The sequence below is a fragment of the Tachyglossus aculeatus genome, chromosome 5, assembly GCF_015852505.1.
Source record: "Tachyglossus aculeatus isolate mTacAcu1 chromosome 5, mTacAcu1.pri, whole genome shotgun sequence".
In the NCBI taxonomy this organism is placed as follows: Eukaryota; Metazoa; Chordata; class Mammalia; order Monotremata; family Tachyglossidae; genus Tachyglossus; species Tachyglossus aculeatus.
Window position 1 is genome coordinate 61,259 of NC_052070.1, and position 21,801 is coordinate 83,059.

The 21,801-nt window shown below is 53.0% G+C and overlaps 1 pseudogene; it reads right to left on the minus strand.

Annotated features, from left to right (window-relative positions):
- Positions 1–1,082: 1,082 nt before the first annotated feature.
- LOC119928271 lies at positions 1,083–11,654 on the minus strand (annotated as a pseudogene).
- Between the last annotated feature and the right edge of the window lie 10,147 nt (positions 11,655–21,801).

Genomic DNA, 21,801 nt, shown 5'->3' on the forward strand with positions numbered 1-21,801 from the left:
CAGGCCTATGCTCTATCCTCTACACGGTACTGCTTCTGTAAGAAACAGCTGGTCTCTGTATTGATAAGAGAGTAAATTATAGGTATGGGGGGGGTTAGTTGCTGGAATGAGCTTCAGGAGAGGAAAGGGCAGAAAAACCCTTACCACGATCCATACTGGATGCAAAAAGAGGAAAATCTAAGAAAGAAAAAACACAGTATTTAAATTACTTAACTGCAGGGGTTGGTTAGAAACAGTCAAGTAACCCTCAGGCCCTGGGTCAGAGAAATATCTGAAAATTAACAGAGAAAGTCAGTCAGAATGAATTATTGCAGCCACACAATAGAAATAAATGAATCACCTGATCCTCAAAGCCCCAGCCAGGGCCAGACCCCTCCCCACGCAACCACCACAGCTATAACTAATTACCCATTCCCCCAGAGCAGTAGCCCCTACCTCCCCCGCCTAAAAAAAAAGAATAGAGAAACCCCCCCAAATGACCCTCACTCACCAATCTCCAGCAAGGGAAGTAAACGTTCAGCAGACCCTACAGAAACAGCCCAGTAAAGGTTGCCACCTCCCTGGAGACTTATATGGGTCAGGGAGCTTAATTGGGAGCAGCTGATTAGGGTGGGGGGTAAGCAGGGGCCGGACTGGCCAGGAGTTGCTCATCTCCCGGGCTGGAGCGGGAACACCTGGGCTGGGGATTGGGGGGGGGGCGGGGGGGCAGGTCGGCAGCCTCCTGGAAGGAAAGCACAGAGGCCTCCATGGAGGAGGGGGGCTAGGGTGGGGTGGGGCCCAAGATGTTTAGGGTTAGCATGCTTAGATGGCTGCCGGTGGATTCCGGAGGGAGGCGGTCCAGCTGGTGGGCCACGGGCCCGCGGTCCACGATTGTGGAGTCGCTGCTCTATCTATCACTGGCTTTATTTCGGTGGGGGCCGGTGGGGGAGTACTGAGAGGAGATGAAGTCAAAGGAGGGAAAGGGCACGGGGGCGGGGGGGGGCAGTGTGCGGGGAGAAAGAGTCCCCAAGCATTGCCTGCCTCCCTGCCCATTCCTGCCCGTGACGGCCACTGTCCCCCCTGCAATCTCTCCCTCAGGAGGGTCAGGGGGCACTTAGTGGCAGAGCTGTAGGGAGTTCAGACCCACAATCCCACCTATTCCAACCCTGTCCTCCCAATCCCCCTCACTGTGCCACCTCTACTGTCCCCCTGCAATATGGGGCTGCAGAGATGGCCTCCGGCCACAGTAGCAGACACAGTTGCACGACCCCATTGCCGGACACAGAGCTTCTCTCTCTCTCGGCCGCCTCTTCGTCTCGTTCTTCCCGGAAGCGGGGACATCCGGGCCCGCTCTCAAGCTGGAGGGTAAAAATGACCTCTACGCAGATTTTTTAGACGAAGACCCAAGACAGAGGTGAAAGCCTCGATATGGAATTGGCCCGAAATTCCCTCACCCATACAATTCACGCCACGGATCACCGGGGAGCCCTCCTCCTCTGGAAGTCTTCTCCGACCCGTCCTATCTCGACCCGGGGGCCTCCGGCCATGCCACGCCGGAAGAAACCGTCTCCCGGAGGGGATTAGAATTTACAGAAAAAAATCATTCTCTTACACCAAATCCTCTGCTGAAAACAGTCGCTCGCTCTAGGCCCGACACACAGCCGGAAGAATCCCACAGACTTGCCGGTTTCTCCCCCGTCATTCTGGGAGTCACGGTTGAACCCTGCATCTACAGAAAAGGCAAGAGAGAGATTTAGAGACTGTCCGGTAACTGATGGGGCCACAGATATACAGAAGATTGTCAACTCCTCCTGGGCAGGGATCGTGTCTATCGGCTGCATTATACCTTCCCCGGTGCTCAGTACAACGCTCTGCACACAAACATCCATCGTGGACTGAGATTGGCTCAATAAAGGGATGCGGGAGGAATCCGATCGTGCGGTAGCACATAGGCTCAACTAATCATTGGACCCTTTTTAAAAACCAACTTCTTTAGAATGAGCCAAAAATGAGAGCCTAGGTCTAGACTCTCTAATTCTCTGGTAGGAAATCCACAGTTTGTTGGATCTAGAGTAATTCGATCAGTGGTATTTATTGAGCACTTACTTTGGAGACTAAGCACTTGAAAGAGCAAGACAGCAGAACTGGTAGACCCATTCCCTTCACCCAATGAGCTCACAGTCTGTTAAGGGTTACAGCCATTACTATAAATTCTAGATATGGACTAAATAAAAATGGCATTTGTTAAGCACGTACTATGTGCTGAGCCCTGTTCAAAGCACTGGGGTAGATACAATGGAATCAGGTTGTCCCACATGGGGCTCAGTCTTTATCCCCATTTTACAGATGAGGGAACAGAGGCCCAGAGAAGTTAAGTGACTTGCCGAGGTCACACAGAAGACAAGTGGCAGAGCTGGGATGAGAACCCATGACCTCTGACTCCCAAACCCAGGCTCTTTCCACTGAGCCACGCTGCTTCTCTAGATAATTATCATAGCACTTTGGGAGCCTTTTCGAAGACTTCAGAACTCAGACTGCCACTCTCCCAGAATAATAATAATAATAATAATAATAATAATAATAATAATAATAGTATTTGTTAAGTGCTTACTACGTGCAAAGCACTGTTCTAAGCACTGGGGAGGTTACAAGGTGAGCAGGTTGTCCCACGGGGGGCTCGCAGTTTTAGTCCCCATTTTACAAATGAGGTAACTGAGGCACAGAGAAGTTAAGTGACTTGCCCAAAGTCACACAGCTGACAGTTGGCAGAGCTGAGATTTGAACCCATGACCTCTGACTCCAAAGCCCATGCTCTTTCCACTGAGCCACGCTGATTCGCTTCTTCTCAGAAAAACTTACCCTTGAAACTTCTACCATCCTGAAGTGCAGGCTGAAAAAGACAGGATGAACTTCAGCTGGGGTTTTGTTCCTCCTGAGGAAGGGTCTCTCTGGGGTTTCCCTCTTCCTCATCACCGATTCCAGGGCAGCTCCAGCCTGGGCAAGGCCAAACAACGGGTATCATGGGGTTCTTGCCACCACCTCAAGTCTTCTCCCAGATAGGTACGTCCCGAAGCCGGTCCCCACGCTGTGTCGGGCTGCTGATTCTGGCCGTCAGGGAGGACACTGAAGACCCTCGTGGCTCCTTCACCACCGGGCTGGAGCTGGTGAAGGATCAGGGCACCGGGAGTGCAATCAAGTGCTATGGGGTTGAAGGAGGGGTGAATAAAGGGAGCAAATCCAAGTGCAGGTATTGAATCAACATGTTACAGGCTAAGAAACTGAGGCACGGCAATGTTAAGTGACTCGCCCAAGATCACTGAGCGGGCAAGAGGATGGGATTAGAACCCAGGTCCTCCAATGCCCAGGCCTGAACCTTTCCTGCTCAGCAACACTGCACAAACCCAAGTTTTAAGAAAAGATGAAAAGCACCCTGCCCCAAGGTAATGGTGCTTCTAACCTGTTCAGTAGGCCCAGAGTCTGAGAAATATGGTCCATCTGGTAACTGCAAAGATAGTAGAGCGGACCAGTGGGAACGATACAGGTGGAAACTCTTCTGGTGATCGTTGTAAGAATGAGCGGGAAGCTCTTCCACCTGTTGGATCTCGAATATGGCCGAGCCCCAATACCAAGGGTAAAGTCCGACCGAGGGCAAAGTGACAAAGCCAAAGCCGTCTTCCCTCTCCCTAAAGCCCAGGCACAAAAACCCAAACTGAGAGAATCAATTACCCAAGGTTCTAAAGCCAGTCCCTCATTTTTCTGGCACCAAAATTTTTCTCGCTCTGCCCGATACTCAGGCCGTTTAGACCCAACTGGGAGAGTTACATCTGGGGTTCGTGGCACGAAGTCGGCCCCGCTTTTGCTGGCACTCATAGTTTTAATCGTTCTTCCCGGCACCCGGACCGTGAAGGCCCACAGGGGAAGACTCAAATCTGGGGTTCGGCGACTGAAGCCGGCCCCCTTTCGCTGACACTCCTATTTCATTGTTTTTGCCGGTGCCTGGGCCATAAAGACCCAAATGGGAAAAGTGATGTCTGGGGGTCATGGCCTGAGGTCAATCCCCACTTTTGCTGGCACACGTCATTTTTATTCTTCTCGACGCCTTGGCCGTGAAGACCCAAAATAGGAACACTCAAATATAGGGTTTGTGGCATGAAGTCAGGCCCTCATTTTGCTAGCACTCACGTTACTACTGTTCTTCCCAGCACCGAGGCCACAGAGACCCAAATGGGGAAACTCAAATCTTTGGTTCATGGCATGAAGCCAGCCCCTCTTTTGCCAGCCCTCGTATTATTATTGTTCTTACCTGTGCCTGGGCCATGAAGACCCAAATGGAAAGGCTCAAATCTGGGGTTCGTGGTGTGAAACCAGCCCACATTTTGCCAGCACTCACATTATCTGTTTCCTTTGTGCCTGGGCCATGAAGACCCAATTGGGAAGACTTGAATATAGGATTCATGGAATGAAACCAGTCCCCTGTTTTGCCCGCACCCATGTTATTATCAAGCTTTCAAATGACTGGGCCATGAACACCCAAAAAGGGAGTCAAATCTGGGGTTCATTTCATGAAGCCACACCCTCTTTTGCCACCATTCATTTTTATTGTTCTTCTCAGTGCCCAGACCTGGAAGACCCAAATGGGAAGACTCACATCGGGGGTTCACGGCATGAAATCACGCCCCCTTTGCCGGCATCAATATTTCTCACTCGCCCTGGTACTTGGGCCATGAAGACCCAATAGTGAAGTGAAATCTGGGTTTAGCAGCATGAAGCCAGTACCACCCTTTTGCTGGCATATTTTTTATTGTTTGTTCCGGTGCTCCAGCCGTTAAAAGACCCAAATGAAACTGCTCAGATCTGGAGTTCATGACATGAAGCCAGACCTCCCCTTTTGCCGGCACCCAAATTTTTTAGTTATTCTCCCCAGTTCACAGGCCATGAAGACCCAAATTGGAAGGCTCAAATCTGGGGTTCATGGCATGAAGCCACTACCCCCTTTTGCCGGCCCTCAAATCTTTAAATTTTTTTCTCCAGTACCCAGGCCATGGAAACCCAAACGAGAAGACTCAGATCTGGGGTTTGTAGGCTGAGGCCAGTCCTCTCTATCTTTATTGTTGTTCCCAGTGCCAGGGCCATGAAGTCCCAAATAGGAAGGTTCATATCTGGGGTTCATGGCATGAAGACAAGGCCCTTTTGCCAGCATCCACATTTTTTCCTCTCCCCTGGTACCTGGGCCGTGAAGACCCAATAGAGAAATAAAATCTGGGATGCATTGCACACCCTCTTTTGCCAGCACTCATTTTTTTTGTTCTTCCCGGTGCCCGGGGCACGAGGACCCTAATGGGAAGACTCAAATCTAGGGTTTGTGGCATGAAGCCAGCCCCCACTTTAGCCGGCATCCATCTTTTAATAGTTCTTCCTGGCACCTCGGTCATGAAGACTCAAATTGGAGGACTTAAATCTGGGGTTCATGGCATGAAGCCAGTTATGTCTTTGCCGGCAGCCACAGTTTCATCGTTGTTTCCAGTGCATGGTCCGTGAAGACTCAAATGGGAAAACTCAAACTGGGGGTTAGTGGCATGAAGCCAGACCCCTCCTTTCACCGGCATCCATATTTTCAGTTTTTTCTGGCACCACAGTCATGAAGACCCAAATGGGAAGACTCAAACTGGGAGTTTGTGACATAAAGCCAGCACCCGCTTTGGCCAGGATACACGTCATTATTGTTCTTCCCAGTGCGTGGGCCATGAAGACCCAAATGGGAAAACTCAAATATAGGATTTGTGGCATGAAGCCAGTTTCCCCTTTGCCAGCACCCATATTTGTAATTACTCTTCCCAGCACATGAGCTGTGAAGACCCAAATGGGAAGACTCAAATTGGGCTTTGTGGCATGAAGCCAGTACCCCCTTTAGCCAGGATACACGTCATTATTGTTCTTTCCAGTGCCTGGGCCATGAAGACCCAAATGGGAAGACTCAAATAGAGGGTTTGTAGGATAAAGCCAGCACCTGCTTTGGCCAGGATACATGTCACTATTGTTCTTCCCAGCACCTGGGCCATGAAGAACAAAATGGGAAGACTCAAATATAGGATCTGTGGCATGAAGCCAGATTCCCCTTTAGCCAGCACCCATATCTGTAATTACTCTTCTCAGCACCTGGGCCATGAAGACGCAAATGGGAAGACTCAAATCTGGAGTTTGTGGCATGAAGCCAGTACCCTCTTTTGCCAGCACACATATTTGTAATTACTCTTCCCAATGCCTGGACCATGAAGACCTAAACGGGAAGATTCATATCTGGGGTGTGTGGCATGAAGCCAGTATCCCCTTTTGCCAGGACACATGTGATTATTTTTCTTCCCAATGCCTGGGCCATGAAGACCCAAATGGGAAGACTCAAATATAGGGTTTGTGACATGAAGCCAGTTTCCCCTTTTGCCAGCACCCCTATTTGCCATTACTCTTCCCAATGCCTGGGCCATGAAGGCCTAAATGGGAAGACTCAAATGTGGGGTTTGCAGCATGAAGCTAGTACCCCTTTTTCTGGCATCCATATTTTTAGTGTTCCGCCTTGCACTTGGGCCATGAAGACCCAAATGGGAAGATTCAAATCTGGGGTTTGTGGCATGAAGCCAATGCCCTTTTCTCAGCACCCATACCTTTTTCACTCTTCCCAGAGCCTGGGCCATGAAGACCCAAAAGGGGAAATCAAATCTGGGATTTGTGGCATGAAGCCAGCTCTCCCTTTTTCCAGCACCTAGATTTTAATTGTTCTTCCAGGCAACAGGCCACAAAGACCCAAATGGGAAGACTAATCTGGGGTTTGTGGCATAAAGGCAGCCCCCTTTTTTCAGTCATTCTGCCCAATGACCAGACCCTGAAGCCTCACAGGGTCAGACAGGTCCATTATCTGTCACGGCAGCCCTGCCCCTCAGTGCAGTGTGTGGGCTCAAGGGTCAGACAGGAACAACATCGGGTGGCCCTGCCCCAGGGGGGCACTTGCAGTGTCACACAGGTACGACATCATGGCAGCCCTGCCCCAGGGGCCTCTCAGAGTGTCAGACGATCACATCACAGCAGCTCTGCCCCCAGGGAGCTCAGAGTGTCTGACAAACCCATTGTCAGTTGTGGTGGCCCTGCCGCATCGGTGCGGTGCAGGGGGCTCACAATGCCACACAGGCGCAACGTTATGGCGGCCCTGCCCCAGGGGGGTGCTCAGAGTGTAAGATGGGCACAAGGCACAACATCATGGCAGCCCTGCCTCCAGGGAGCTCAGAGTGTCTGACAAACCCATTGTCAGTTGTGGTGGCCCTGCCACCTTGGTGCGGTACAGGGGGCTCACAATGCCAGACAGGCACAATGTTACGGCAGCCCTGCCCCAGGAAGGCGCTCAGAGTGTCAACTGGCACAGCATCATGGCAGCCCTGCCTCCAGGGAGCTCAGAGTGTTTGAGAGCCCATTGTCAGCTGTGGTGGCCCTGCCGCATCGGTGCAGGGCAGGGGGCTCACAATGCCAGACAGGTACAAGGTTATGGCGGCCCTGCCCCAGGGAGGCGCTCAGAGTGTCAGGTGGGCACAACATCATGGCAGCCCTGCCTCCAGGGAGCTCAGAGTGTCTGACAAACCCATTGTCAGTTGTGGTGACCCTGCCGCATCGGTGCGGTACAGTGGGCTCATGATGCCAGACAGGCACAACGTTACGGCGGCCCTGCCCCAGGAGGGTGCTCAGAGCATCAAATGGGTACAACATGATGGCAGCCCTGCCCCCAGGGAACTTAGAGTGTCTGACAAACCCACTGTCAGCTGTGGTGGCCCTGCCGCCTCGGTGCAGTGCAGGGGGCTCACAATGCCAGATAGGCACAACGTTACGGCGGCCCTGCCCCAGGGGCCTCTCAGAGTGTCAGACGATCAGAACATCACAGCAGCCCTGCCTCCAGGGAGCTCAGAGTGTCTGACAAACCCATTGTCAGCTGTGGTGGCCCTGCCGCATCGGTGCGGTACAGGGAGCTCACAATGCCAGACAGGCACAACATTACGGCGGCCCTGCCCCAGGGAGGCGCTCAGAGTGTCAGATGGGCACAACATCATGGCAGCCCTGCCTCCAGGGAGCTCAGAGTGTCTGACAAGCCCCCTGTCAGTTGTGGTGGCCCTGTCGCCTCGGTGCATACAGGGGGCTCACAATGCCAGACAGGCACAACGTTACGGCAGCCCTGCCCCGGGGGAGAGGGTGCTCAGAGTGTCAGATGGGCACAACATCATAGCAGCCCTGCCCCCAGGGAGCTCAGAGTGTCTGACAAACCCATTGTCAGTTGTGGTGACCCTGCCGCATCGGTGCCGTACAGTGGGCTCATGATGCCAGACAGGCACAACGTTACGGCGGCCCTGCCCCAGGAGGGTGCTCAGAGCATCAAATGGGTACAACATGATGGCAGCCCTGCCCCCAGGGAACTTAGAGTGTCTGACAAACCCACTGTCAGCTGTGGTGGCCCTGCCGCCTCGGTGCAGTGCAGGGGGCTCACAATGCCAGACAGGCACAACGTTACGGCAGCCCTGCCCCAGGGGAGGGGGTGCTCAGAGTGTCAGATGGGCACAACATCATGGCAGCCCTGCCTCCAGGGAGCTCAGAGTGTCTGACAAACCCATTGTCAGTTGTGGTGGCCCTGCCGCCTCGGTGCGGTGCAGGGGGCTCACAGTGCCAGACAGGCACAGCATTATGGTGGCCCTGCCCCACGGGGGGTGCTCAGAGCGTCAGATGGGCACAACATCATGGCAGCCCTGCCTCCAGGGAGCTCAGAGTGTTTGGGAGCCCATTGTCAGTTGTGGTGGCCCTGCCGCCTCGGTGCGGTACAGGGGGCTCACAATGCCAGACAGGCACAAGGTTACGGCAGCCCTGCCCTGGGGAGGTGCTCAGAGTGTCAGATGGGCACAACATCATGGCAGCCCTGCCCCCAGGGAGCTCAGAGTGTTTGAGAGCCCATTGTCAGTTGTGGTGGCCCTGCCGCATCGGTGCGGTACAGGAGGCTCACAATGCCCAACAGACACAACATTATGGCGGCCCTGCCCTGGAAGGGCGCTCAAAGTGTCAGATGGGCACAACATCATGGCAGCCCTGCCTACAGGGAGCTCAGAGTGTCTGACAAACCCACTGTCAGCTGTGGTGGCCCTGCCGCATTGGTGCGGTGCAGGGGGCTCACAGTGCCAGACAGGCACAACGTTATGGCGGCCCTGCCCCGGAGGGGCACTCAAAGTGTCAGATGGGCACAACATCATGGCAGCCCTGCCTCCAGGGAGCTCAGAGTGTCTGACAAACCCATTGTCAGTTGCGGTGGCCCTGCCGCGTCGGTGCGGTGCAGGGGGCTCACAATGCCAGACAGGCACAACATTACGGTGGCCCTGCCCCAGGGGGGCGCTCAGAGTGTCAGGTGGGCACAACATCATGGCAGCCCTCCCTCCAGGGAGCTCAGAGTGTCTGACAAACCCATTGTCAGTTGTGGTGGCCCTGCCGCATTGGTGCGGTACAGGGGCTCACAATGCCCAACAGACACAACGTTATGGCAGCCCTGCCCTGGAGGGGCGCTCAAAGTGTCAGATGGGCACAACATCATGGCAGCCCTGCCCCCAGGGAGCTCAGAGTGTCTGACAAACCCATTGTCAGTTGTGGTGGCCCTGCCGCATCGGTGCGGTGCAGGGGGCTCACAGTGCCAGACGGGTACAATGTTACGGCGGCCCTGCCCCAGGGGGGCGCTCAGAGCGTCAGGTGGGCACAACATCATGGCAGCCCTGCCTACAGGGAGCTCAGAGTGTCTGACAAACCCATTGTCAGCTGTGGTGGCCCTGCCGCATCGGTGCGGTGCAGGGGGCTCACAGTGCCAGACAGGCACAACGTTATGGCGGCCCTGCCCCGGAGGGGCACTCAAAGTGTCAGATGGGCACAACATCATGGCAGCCCTGCCTCCAGGGAGCTCAGAGTGTCTGACAAACCCATTGTCAGTTGCGGTGGCCCTGCCGCGTCGGTGCGGTGCAGGGGGCTCACAATGCCAGACAGGCACAACATTACGGTGGCCCTGCCCCAGGGGGGCGCTCAGAGTGTCAGGTGGGCACAACATCATGGCAGCCCTGCCTCCAGGGAGCTCAGAGTGTCTGACAAACCCATTGTCAGTTGTGGTGGCCCTGCCGCATTGGTGCGGTACAGGGGCTCACAATGCCCAACAGACACAACGTTATGGCAGCCCTGCCCTGGAGGGGCGCTCAAAGTGTCAGATGGGCACAACATCATGGCAGCCCTGCCCCCAGGGAGCTCAGAGTGTCTGACAAACCCATTGTCAGCTGTGGTGGCCCTGCCGCATCGGTGCGGTACAGGGGGCTCACAATGCCCAACAGACACAACGTTATGGCAGCCCTGCCCTGGAGGGGCGCTCAAAGTGTCAGATGGGCACAACATCATGGCAGCCCTGCCCCCAGGGAGCTCAGAGTGTCTGACAAACCCATTGTCAGTTGTGGTGGCCCTGCCGCATCGGTGCGGTGCAGGGGGCTCACAGTGCCAGACGGGTACAATGTTACGGCGGCCCTGCCCCAGGGGGGCGCTCAGAGCGTCAGGTGGGCACAACATCATGGCAGCCCTGCCTACAGGGAGCTCAGAGTGTCTGACAAACCCATTGTCAGTTGTGGTGGCCCTGCCGCATCGGTGCGGTACAGGGGGCTCACAGTGCCCAACAGACACAACGTTCTGGCAGCCCTGCCCTGGAGGGGCGCTCAAAGTGTCAGATGGGCACAACATCATGGCAGCCCTGCCCCCAGGGAGCTCAGAGTATCTGACAAACCCACTGTCAGTTGTGGTGGCCCTGCCGCATCGGTGCGGTACAGGGGGCTCACAATGCCCAAAAGACACAACGTTATGGCGGCCCTGCGCTGGAGGGGCGCTCAAAGTGTCAGATGGGCACAACATCATGGCAGCCCTGCCTCCAGGGAGCTCAGAGTGTCTGACAAACCCATTGTCAGCTGTGGTGGCCCTGCCGCATCAGTGCGATACAGGGGGCTCACAATGCCAGACAGGCACAACGTTACGGCGGCCCTGCCCCAGGGGGGTGCTCAGAGCATCAGATGGGCACAATATCATGGCAGCCCTGCCCCCAGGGAGCTCAGAGTGACAGACAAGCCCACTGTCGTTTTCTGTAGCCTGGGGGCCACAATGTCACATAGGCACAACGTTGCAGCATCCCTGCCCCAGGGGGGTGCTCAGAGTGTCAGATGGACACAGCATCACAGCAGCCCTGCCTCCAGGGAGCTCAGAGTGTCTGACAAGCCCGTTGTCAGTTGTGGTGGCCCTGCCCCTCGGTGCGGTGTGGGGGCTCACAGTGTCACAGGCTCAATTGTAATGGCTGCCTAATCCTAATCCTACCCCAGGAGGCTCATAATGTCACACGTTCATTCATCCATTCAATCGTATTTATTGGGCACTGACTGTGTGCAAATCATTGTACTAAGCACTTGGGAGAGTACAACAATAAACAGACACATTCCCATCCCACAGTGAGTTTACAGTCTAGAGATATGCTTACAGTGCCAGTGCCGGGCAGGTCCAACGACGTGGCAGCCCTGCCCCAGGCGGGCGCTCAGAGTGTCAAAGGGGCACAACATCACGGCAGCCCTGCCCCCAGGGAGCTCAGACAGGCCCATCGTCAGTCGCGGCAGCCCTGTCCCTCGTGCGGTGCTGGGGGCTTGGGGGTGGGAGGGGGGTGGCGGCGGCTCCTCGGTTTCAGACGGGCACAACGTTGCGGCGGAGCTCAGAGTGTCAGAAAGGCGCGTGGGTCCGAGGCACGAAGCCGGACCCCTTTTGCCGACTAGTATTTTTAGTGTGCTTCCGGGCACCCGGGCCGGGAATATTCAAATGGGTACCGTCAAAACCTGGGTATATGATATGGAGGTAGTACAGCCCTTTGCCAGCACTCATGTTATCGTTGTTCTTCCCGGTGCCTGGGTCACAAAGCCCCAAATGGCAAGACTCAAATCTGGGGTTCGTGGCATTAAGCCAATTCCCCCTTTTGCCGGCACACATGTCGTTATTGTTGTTCCCGGTGCCTGGGCCATGAAGACCCAAATGGGAAGAGTCAGATATGGGGTTCGTGGCATGAAGCCCCTACCCCATTTTGCCGGCACCCAAATTTTTAAATTGTTCTCCTCAGTGCCCGGGCCATGAAGACCCAAATGGGAAGACTCAAATCTGGGGTTTATGGCATGAAGCCACGACTCCTTTTTGCCGGCACCAAAATTTTTTGATTATTTTCCCTGCTGCCCAGGCCATGAAGACCCAAATGGGAAGACTCAAATCTGGGGTTCTTGGCTTGAAGCCAGTCTCCCCTCAACTTTTACCGTCATCCATATTTTCATTGTTTTTCCTCAAAGCCTGGGCCATGAAGACCCAAATGGGAAGACACCAATCTGGGGAATTTGGCATGAAGCCAGTTCCCCCTTTGCCGGCATCCATATTTTTCATTACTCTCCCCGGCACCCAGGCCATGAAGACCCAAATGGGAACATTGAAATCTGGAGATCTTGGCATGAAGCCAGTCCCCCTCATTTGCCGGCATCCATATTTTCAGTGTTCTTCCCGGCACCTGGGCCATGAAGACCCACATGGGAAGACACAAATCTGGGGGCTTTGGCATGAAGCCAGTTCCCCCGCTTTGCCGGCACCCGTATTTTTTCATTACTCTCCCCGGCACCCGGGCCGTGAAGACCCAAATGGGAACATTGAAATCTGGGGTTCTTGGCATGAAGCCAGTCCCCCTCATTTGCCGGCACCCATATTTTCAGTGTTCTTCCCGGCAGTGGGGCCATGAAGATCCAAATGGGCACATTGAAGTCTGGGGCTTTTGGCATGAAGCCAGGACTCCCTTTTGCTGGCACTCATATTCGCATTGTTCTTCCCGGCACTTGGGCCTTGAAGACCCAAACGGGAACATTGAAATCTGGGGTTCTTGGCGTGAAGCCATTCCCCCCTTGAGCCGGCACCCATATTTTTATTATTCTTCCCGACAACTGGGCCATAAAGACCCAAATGGGAACATTGAAATCTGGGGTTCGTGGCATGAAGCCACTCCCCACATTTGAGATATCCATATTTTCATTGTTCTTCCCAGTGCCTGGGCCATGAAGACACAAAATGGGAAAATTTAAATGTGGGGTTTGGGACGTGAAGCCAGTCCCCATTTTTGAGAGTACCCATGTTGTTGTTCTTCCCGGGATGACCTAAATGTGGGGTTCATGACATCAAGCCAACCCCCTTTTTCTAGCATCCGGATTTCTGTTTGTTCTTCCCAGTGATCGGGACAAGAAGATCCAAATGGGAAGACTAAGACCAGCCCCCTTTTGCTACCACCCATATTTTAATCATTCTTCCCAGCACCCAGGCCCTAAAGGCTTACAGTGTTACACAGGCACAACATTGCTATGGCCCTGTCCTCGAGGGCTCACAGTGTCACACAGGTACAACATCACAGCAGTTCTGCTCTGGATAGGCTCACAGTGTCTCATGGGCAGAATATTTTTGCGGCCCTGTCCTCGGGGAGGGGAGAACTCATGGTATCTGACGCATCCAATGATGCAGCGGCCCTGCCCTCGAGGGCTCAAGGTGTCACACAGGTACATTGTCACGGCAGCTCTGGTCTGAATGGGCTCACAATGTCACGCAGGCAGAACATTTTTGTGGCCCTGCCTTCACGGCGGGGTGGGGGGGGGCGCCCTCATGGTATCTGACGGATCCAATGTTGTGGTGGCCCTGCCCTTGAGGGCTCACAGTGTCACACGGACACAACATCATGGCGGCTCTGCTCTGGAGAGGCTCAGTGTCACACGGGCAGAATATTTTGGTGGCCCTGCCTTCGGGGGTTGGGGGGGACTCACGGTATCCGACGGGTCCGTTGTGGCGGCCCTGCCCTCAGCGGGCTCCCAGTGTCACCCAGGCACAACGGCATGGCAGCTCTGCCCTTGGACAGGCTCACAGCTTCAGACCACTCCGCAGTCGGGGCAGCCTTGCCCTCAGTGGCGGCAGGTGGGGAGGGGGCCGACAGCCACAGATCATGGCCAGCCACCCTGCCCTCAGTGAGTTCACCATATCCGACGGTTCCCGGGTTGTGGTGGTCTACCCTTAAGGGGGCTCACTGTGTGCGACAGAGAGCCCAGAACACTAGATTAACCACAATTTTACAATATAGGCATTTAATAAGTCCAGTTGCATGCTAAGCTTTTAGGAGGATTCAGCACAAACACACACCACCATTGTGCTTCAGGAGCTTACAAGTACTTGGCACATAACAAGTGTGCAATAAATACCATGGATTCATTGTATTGTACTCTCCCACATGCTTAGTTCACTGTCCTGCACATATGAAGTGCTCAATAAATACTATTGACTGATTTGAAGGGACACGAGCATTATAATTTTTTTTACAGCATTTGTTAGTGCTTACTATTTGCCAGGCACTGTACAAAGCTCTGGGGTAGGCACAATTTATCAGTTTGGACACAATCAATGTCCCACATGGGGCTCACAGTGTTAATCTCAGTTTTACAGGTGATGCGACTGAGGCGGAGAGCAGTGGAGCACCTTGCCCAAGGTTGACACAGTAAACACATGGCAGAGTTGTTTTAAAACCCAGGTCTTTCTGATTCCCAGGCCCAGGTTCTATCCACTAGGCCACATTGTTTCTCTGGTCTCTGTAATTCTTTACAACTGGCTGGAAGAAGGGGAAAAAAAAGAATAAGAACAGAGAGCAGGAAGCAGCCCTTTCCCCACAGCGCCCACCCGCCTCCAGGCCCCCTCCCAAGGAAGAGATCAGATCTCTGCCCACATGCAAGGGATCCTCACCCACAACGCTGCAGGGGTGGGAGCACCGAGCCCAGCACCACAACCACGGCAAGGCCAGCCGGCCGCTCCCCTCTCCCGGCGCGGCCGGTAGGCAGTGGGTTCCGGGTGCCCCAGTGAGCTCTGGGTTTTGTGTTGACGGTATCTGCTGAATGCTTTCTGAGTGTCGGGCCCTCTACTCAGTGTTGGGGTAGACACAAGCTCCTCGGACCGTGTCCAACCCGATTGCCTTGTATCTACCCCAGCACTTAGATCAGTGCTTGACACATACTACGATTAGTAGCTCAGGGGTTCATGACATCAAGCCAACCCCCTTTTTCTGGCATCCAGATTTCTGTTTTTTCTCCCCAGTGCTCGGGACAAGAAGATCCAAATGGGAAGACTGAGGCCAGCCCCCTTTTGCCACCACCCATATTTTTAATCATTCTTCCCAGCACCCAGGCCCTAGAGAAATACAGTGTTACACAGGCACAACATTGCTATGGCCCTGCCCTCAAGGGCGCACAGTGTCACACAGGCACAATATTGCTATGGCCCTGCCATCGAGGGCTCACAGTGTCACAGCAGCTTTGCTCTGGATAGGCTCACAGTGTCACAGGGGCAGAACATTTTTCTGTTCTGTTAGTTCACGGGAACTCACAGTATCCGACCGGTCCAATGTTGCGGCGGCTCTGCCCTCAGAGGGCTCCCAGTGCCACACAGCAGAATATTTTTGTGGCCCTGCCTTCGTGGGGATGGCGGGGGGGACCTCACGGTATCCGACAGGTCCAATGTTGTCGCGGCCCTGCCTTCGGCGGGCTCCCAATGTCACCCATGCACAACATCACAGCGGCTCTGCCCTGGACGGGCTCACAGCTTCAGACCGCTCCACAGCTGTGGCAGTCTTGCCCTCAGTCACAGTGGGTGGGGAGGGGGCCGACAGCCACAGATCACAGCTGGCCCTCAGTGGGTTCACCATGTCCGACGGGTCCCAGGTTGTGGTGGCCCACCTTTAAGGGGGCTCACTGTGTGTGACGGAGAGCCCAGAACACTAGAGTAAGCACAATTTTACATTTGTGGCCCTGCCCTCGGGTGGGGGGAGCCTCACAGTATCCGAAGGGTCCAATGTTGCGACGGCCCTACCCTCGAGGGCTCACAGTGTCACACGGGTACAACATCACGGCAGCTCTGTTCTGGATGGGCTCACAGTGTCACATGGCAGAACATTTTTGTGGCCCTGCCTTCGGGGGGGGGTGGGGGTGGAGGGGGAAAAAACTCATGGTATCTGACAGATCCAATGTTGCAGCGGCCCTGCCCTTGAGGGCTCACAGTGTCACACAGGTACAACATCACGGCAGCTCTGCTATGGATAGGCTCAGAGTATCACACAGGCAGAACACTTTTGTGGCCCTGCCCTCGAGGTTGGGTGGGGGGAACCTTACGGTATCCGACAGTTCCAACGTTGTGGCAACGCTGCCCTCGAGGGCTCACAGTGTCACACGGGTACAACATCACGTTGGCTCTGGTCTGGATGGGCTCACAGTGTCACACGGGCAGAACATTTTTGTGGCCCTGCCTTTGTGGGGGGACTCAAGGTATCCGACAGGTCCAACGTTGTGGCTGCCCTGCCTTCGGTGGGCACCCAGGGTCACCCAGGCACAACATCACATTGGCTCTGCCCTGGATGGGCTCACAGCTTCAAACCACTGCACAATTGTGGCAGCCTTGCCCTCAGCGACGGCGAGTGGGGAGTGGACCGACAGCCACAGATTATGGCCAGCCACCCTGTCTCAGTGGGTTCACCCTGTCCGACTGGTCTCAGGTTGTGGTGGTCCACCCTTAAGGGGGCTCACTATGTGCAACAGAGCCCAGAACACTAGAGTAAGCACAATTTTACATTAAAGACATTTAATAAGTGCAGTTGCATGCTAAACATTTGGGAGGATTCAGTACAAACACGCACCACCACTGTGCTTCAGTAGCTTACAAGTACTCGGCCCAAAGCAAGTGTGCAATAAATACCATGGATTCATTGTATTGTACTCTCCCTCATGCTTAGTTCAGGGCCCTGCATATATAAAGTGCTCAATAAATACTATTGACTGATTTGAAGGGACACGAGCAATTTAATTTTTTTTAACAGCATTTGTTAGTGCTTATTATTTGCCAGGTACTGTACTAAACTCTGGGGTAGGCACAATTTATCAGTTTGGATACAACTAATGTCCCCCATGGGGCTCACAGTGTTAATCCCAGTTTTACAGGTGATGTGACTGAGGCGGAGAGCAATGGAGCGCCTTGCCCAAGGCTGATGCAGTAAACACATGGCAGAGTTGTTTTAGAACCCAGGTCCTTCTGATTCCCAGGCCCAGGTTCTATCCCCTAAGCCACATTGTTTCTCTGGTCTCTGTAATTCTTTACAATTGGCTGGAAGAGGAGGAAAAAACTGAAAAGAATAAGAACAGAGAGAGCAGGACGCAGCCCTTTACCCCCAGCGCCCGCCTACCTCCCCACCCCCTCCCAAGGAAGAGATCGGGTCTCTGCCCACACGCAAAGGATCCTCACCCACAGCGCTGCAGGGGTAGGAGCACCGAGCCCAGCACCACAACCAAGGCAGGGCCGGCCGGCCGCTCCCATCTCCGGACTCGGCCGGTAGGCACTGGGCACCGGGCACCCCAATGAGCTCTAGGTTTTGTGTTGCCGGTATCCATCGAATGCTTTCTGCGTGGCAGGCCCTCTACTCAGTGTTGGGGTAGATACAAGCTCATCGGACTGTGTCCAACCCCAATGCCTTGTATCTACCCCAGCACTTAGATCAGTGCTTGACACATACTACGATTAGTAGCTCAGGGGTTCATGACATCAAGCCAACCCCCTTTTCTGGCACCCAGATTTCTGTTTTTTCTCCCTAGTGCTCGGGACAAGAAGATCCAAATGGGAAGACTAAGGCCAGCCCACTTTTGCCACCACCCATATTTTTAATCATTCTTCCCGGCACCCAGGCCCTAAAGGCTTCACAGTGTTACCCAGGCACAACATTGCTATGGCCCTGCGCCCTTGAGGGCTCACAGTGTCACACAGGTACAACATCACAGCGGCTCTGCTCTGGATGGTCTCACAGTGTCACACGGGCAGAACATTTTTGTGGCCCTGCCTTCGGGGGGGGGGGGCGGGGGGCTCACGGTATCCAACAGGTCCAATGTCCAATTTATTTATAATATAAAATACATTATATATTGTTATAAATTTACATACATAACAATTATGCCATATAATCTATGATAATGATTAGCTCATGATAGTATACTATAATATAATTCTAGGTTATATATTGCATGATTACATAGTAATCATATAATATATATTACATATATGATATGATTATACAACATAATCTAGGATTATGATTATATTATAATTATATGATAGTATAATTATAGATTATAGTTTGTAAAATTATATAATATATGACATGTATACTATATTATATAGTATATTATCTAGTTATCATAATTATAATTATTATGTTATTATATTATTATTGTTATTATTAGATCATGTCCCACAGGGGACTCCCAATCTTAACCCCCATTTTACAAATGAGGTAACAGGCACAGAGAAGTGAAGTGACTCGCCCAAGGTCACACAGCAGACAAGTGGCAGATTTGGGATTAGAATGCAGGACTTTCTGACTCCCAGGCCTGTGCGCTACCCATCAGACCATACTGCTTCTCAGGGATGGAGAAGACAGTGGCCCAGCCCTCTTACTAGAGAAGCAGTATGGCTTAGTGGAAAGAGCCCGGGCTTGGGAGTCAGAGGTTGTGGGTTCTAATCCCTACTCTGCCACTTATCAGCTGTGGGACTTTGAGCAAGTCACTTAACTCCTTTGTGCCTCAGCTACCTCATCTGTAAAACGGGGATGAAGACTGTGAGCCCCCATCGGACAACTTGACCTTGTATCTACCTTAGTGCTTAGAAGAGTACTTGGTACATAGTAAGGGCTTAACAAATACCATCATCATCATCATCATTTTTATTATTATTATCAGAAGGAGTGGAGCAGACAGGCCAACATTCAGACACACAGTGTTGTAGACAAATTGACAGACAGAGACAGTGAGCATGCATCACCTGACACTCAGCCCACACGCCCCAGGCATCCGTCAGTAAGGCGTCCTCTGTCCCAGCCCTTCGGGACCCTCGACCCGAGACCCAGCAGTCACCCCAAAACCAGGCCAGACCTTCCCCAAGACCAAGGCTATCTGATCCCAAAACCTTCCCCCACCCACCACCCCGAAGCCAGCAGGGGCAACTCTCAGCCTCCAGACCCTCCCTCCTCAGCCCTTCCCCCCAGGCCTGAACCAATACAATCATCCCCCCACATTCCCTCCCAAATTTCCCAAATCCTCCCTCACCCCAGGCAACACATATCATATGCACATCATTAGCAATGTCACAACCCATTAGACACCCCAAAATCCCTCTCTTGCCCCCCAACATGCATATTTGTCATTTCTGAAACCAACTTCTCCCCAGCCCCCCTCTCCACCTCACCAGCCCAACCTCCCCCACCTTCATCATCATCATCTTCATCAATCCAGTAGTCATCAGCAATCACAGTCCCACACCCACCCTAAAAAAAAGGACAGGGGGTGTAGCTGGACCAGCCAGAGCCCCCCTCCTTACCTGGACCCACGGCGGGCCACGCTCTGTCTCCTATCCTCTTGCTAACTGGGATGGGGCTGGCTCTGGAGCCTTAATTAGGGCAGGGAAGGGCCCCATTGGCCCCAAAGGGGCAGTGCCGCCTCACCTCAATTAGAAGCACCTGGGTTGATTGGGTTTGGGGGCGGGGCGAGGGCGGGGCGGGGGCGGGGCTGCCCGACAACATTGCAAACCCCTGAGCTCCGCTCTGTTCTTTAACGCCAAGCTACAGAGGGCTGTGCCCCGAGGGAGCTCTTGGCGGGGGTGGGGTTGATCAATCAGTCAATCGATTAATCAATCGTTCAAACATATTTATTGAGCTCTTACTGTGTGCAGAGCACTGTACTAAGCACTTGGGAAAGTATGATGCAAGAGAGTTGGTAGGCACCTTCCCTGTGCACAAGCTTGGAGTCTAAAGGGGGAAGAGAAACATGATTCATTCAATCATTCATTCATTCTATCATATTTGTTGAGCGCTTATTGTGTGCAAAGCACTGTGCTAAGCTCTTGGGAAAGTACAGTACAGCAGTAAAGACAATCCCTGCCCACAACGAGCTTACAGTCTAATTAATCAATCAGTGGTATTTATTTTTGTGCTTACTGGGTGCAGAACACTGTACTGTACTAACTGCTTGGAAGAGTCCAGTACAATAGCTTGAGAAGCAATGTGAGAAGCAGCATGGCGAAGCGGTTGGAGCGTGGGCCTGGGAGTCAGAAGGTCATGGATTCTAATCCTTGGGCAAATCACTTGATTTCTCTGTGCCTCAGTTACCTCATCCGTAAAATGGGGATTGAGACTGTGAGCCCCTCATGGGAGAGGGACTGTGTCCAACCCAATTTGCTTGTATCTGCCCCTGCACTTAGTACAGTGCCTAGCACATAGTAAGCACTTAACAAATACCATAATCATTATTATTATCATCATTATTATTAACAAAGTTGGTAATAATAATAATAATAATAATAATAATGGCATTTATTAAGCACTTACTATGTGCAAAGCACTGTTCTAAGCGCTGGGGAGGTTACAAGGTGATCAGGTTGTCCCACATGGGGCTCACAGTCTTTATCCCCATTTTACAGATGAGGGAACTGAGGCCCAGAGAAGTGAAGTGACTTGACCAAAGTCACACAGCTGACAACTGGTGGAGCAGGGATTTGAACCCATGACTCCAAAGCCCGTGCTTCTCAAGGTAGGTAGGGAGGTAGGCACCTTCCCTGTCCATGATGAGCTTACAGCCTGGATGGGAGACAGATTTTACTATAAATAAATTATGTATCTATATATATGTAGACATAGATATATCCCTATAGACATGTAAGCACTGAGGGGCTGAGGGTGAGGGGAATAAAAACGATGCTAATTCAAGTACAAGGGTGAGGCAGAACGGGGTGGGAGAAGAGGAAATGAGGTTTAGGTCAGGGAAGGCCTCTTGGAGATGGCTGTAAAGCACTCAATCACCTTGCTCCCTCTTAACTCATCTCACTACTAGAGTCAAGCCCTCATACTTCGCTCCTCTAATGCTAACCTTCTCAACTGTATCTTGATCTCATCTATCTTGCCGCCTCCCCTTGCCCACCTCCTGTCTCTGTCCTGGAATGCCCTCCCTCCTCTAATCTGACAGACAATTATTTTCCCCTCCTTCAAAGCCTAATTGAAGGCATATCTTCAAGAGGCCTTCCCTGACTAAGCTCTTCTTTCCTCTTTTCCCACTCCTTTCTGCATCACTCTGACTTGCTCATTTTATTCATTCATTCATTCATTCATTCAATCGTATTTATTGAGCGCTTACTGTGTGCAGAGCACTGTACTAAACGCTTGGGAAGTACAAGTTGGCAACATATAGAGACGGTCCCTATCCAACAGTGGGCTCACAGTCTAGAAGGGGGAGACAGAGAACAAAACAAAGCATGTTAACAAAATTAAATAAATAGAATAAACATGTGCAAATAAAATAAATAGAGTAATAAATACGTACAAACACGTATACATATATGCAGGTGCTGTGGGGAGGGGAAGGAAGTAAGACGGGGGAGGGGGAGGGGGAGGAGGAGTAGAGTAAGGCGGGGGCTCAGTCTGGGAAGGCCTCCTGGAGGAGGTGAACTTCAGTAGAGCCTTGAAGGGAGGAAGAGAGCTAGCTCGGCAGATGTGCGAAGGGAGGGCATTCCAGGCCAGGGGGATAACGTGGGCCGGGGGATCGATGGCAGGGCAGGCGAGAACGAGGCACGGTGAGGAGATTAGCGGCAGAGGAGCAGAGGGTGCGGGGTGGGCTGGAGAAG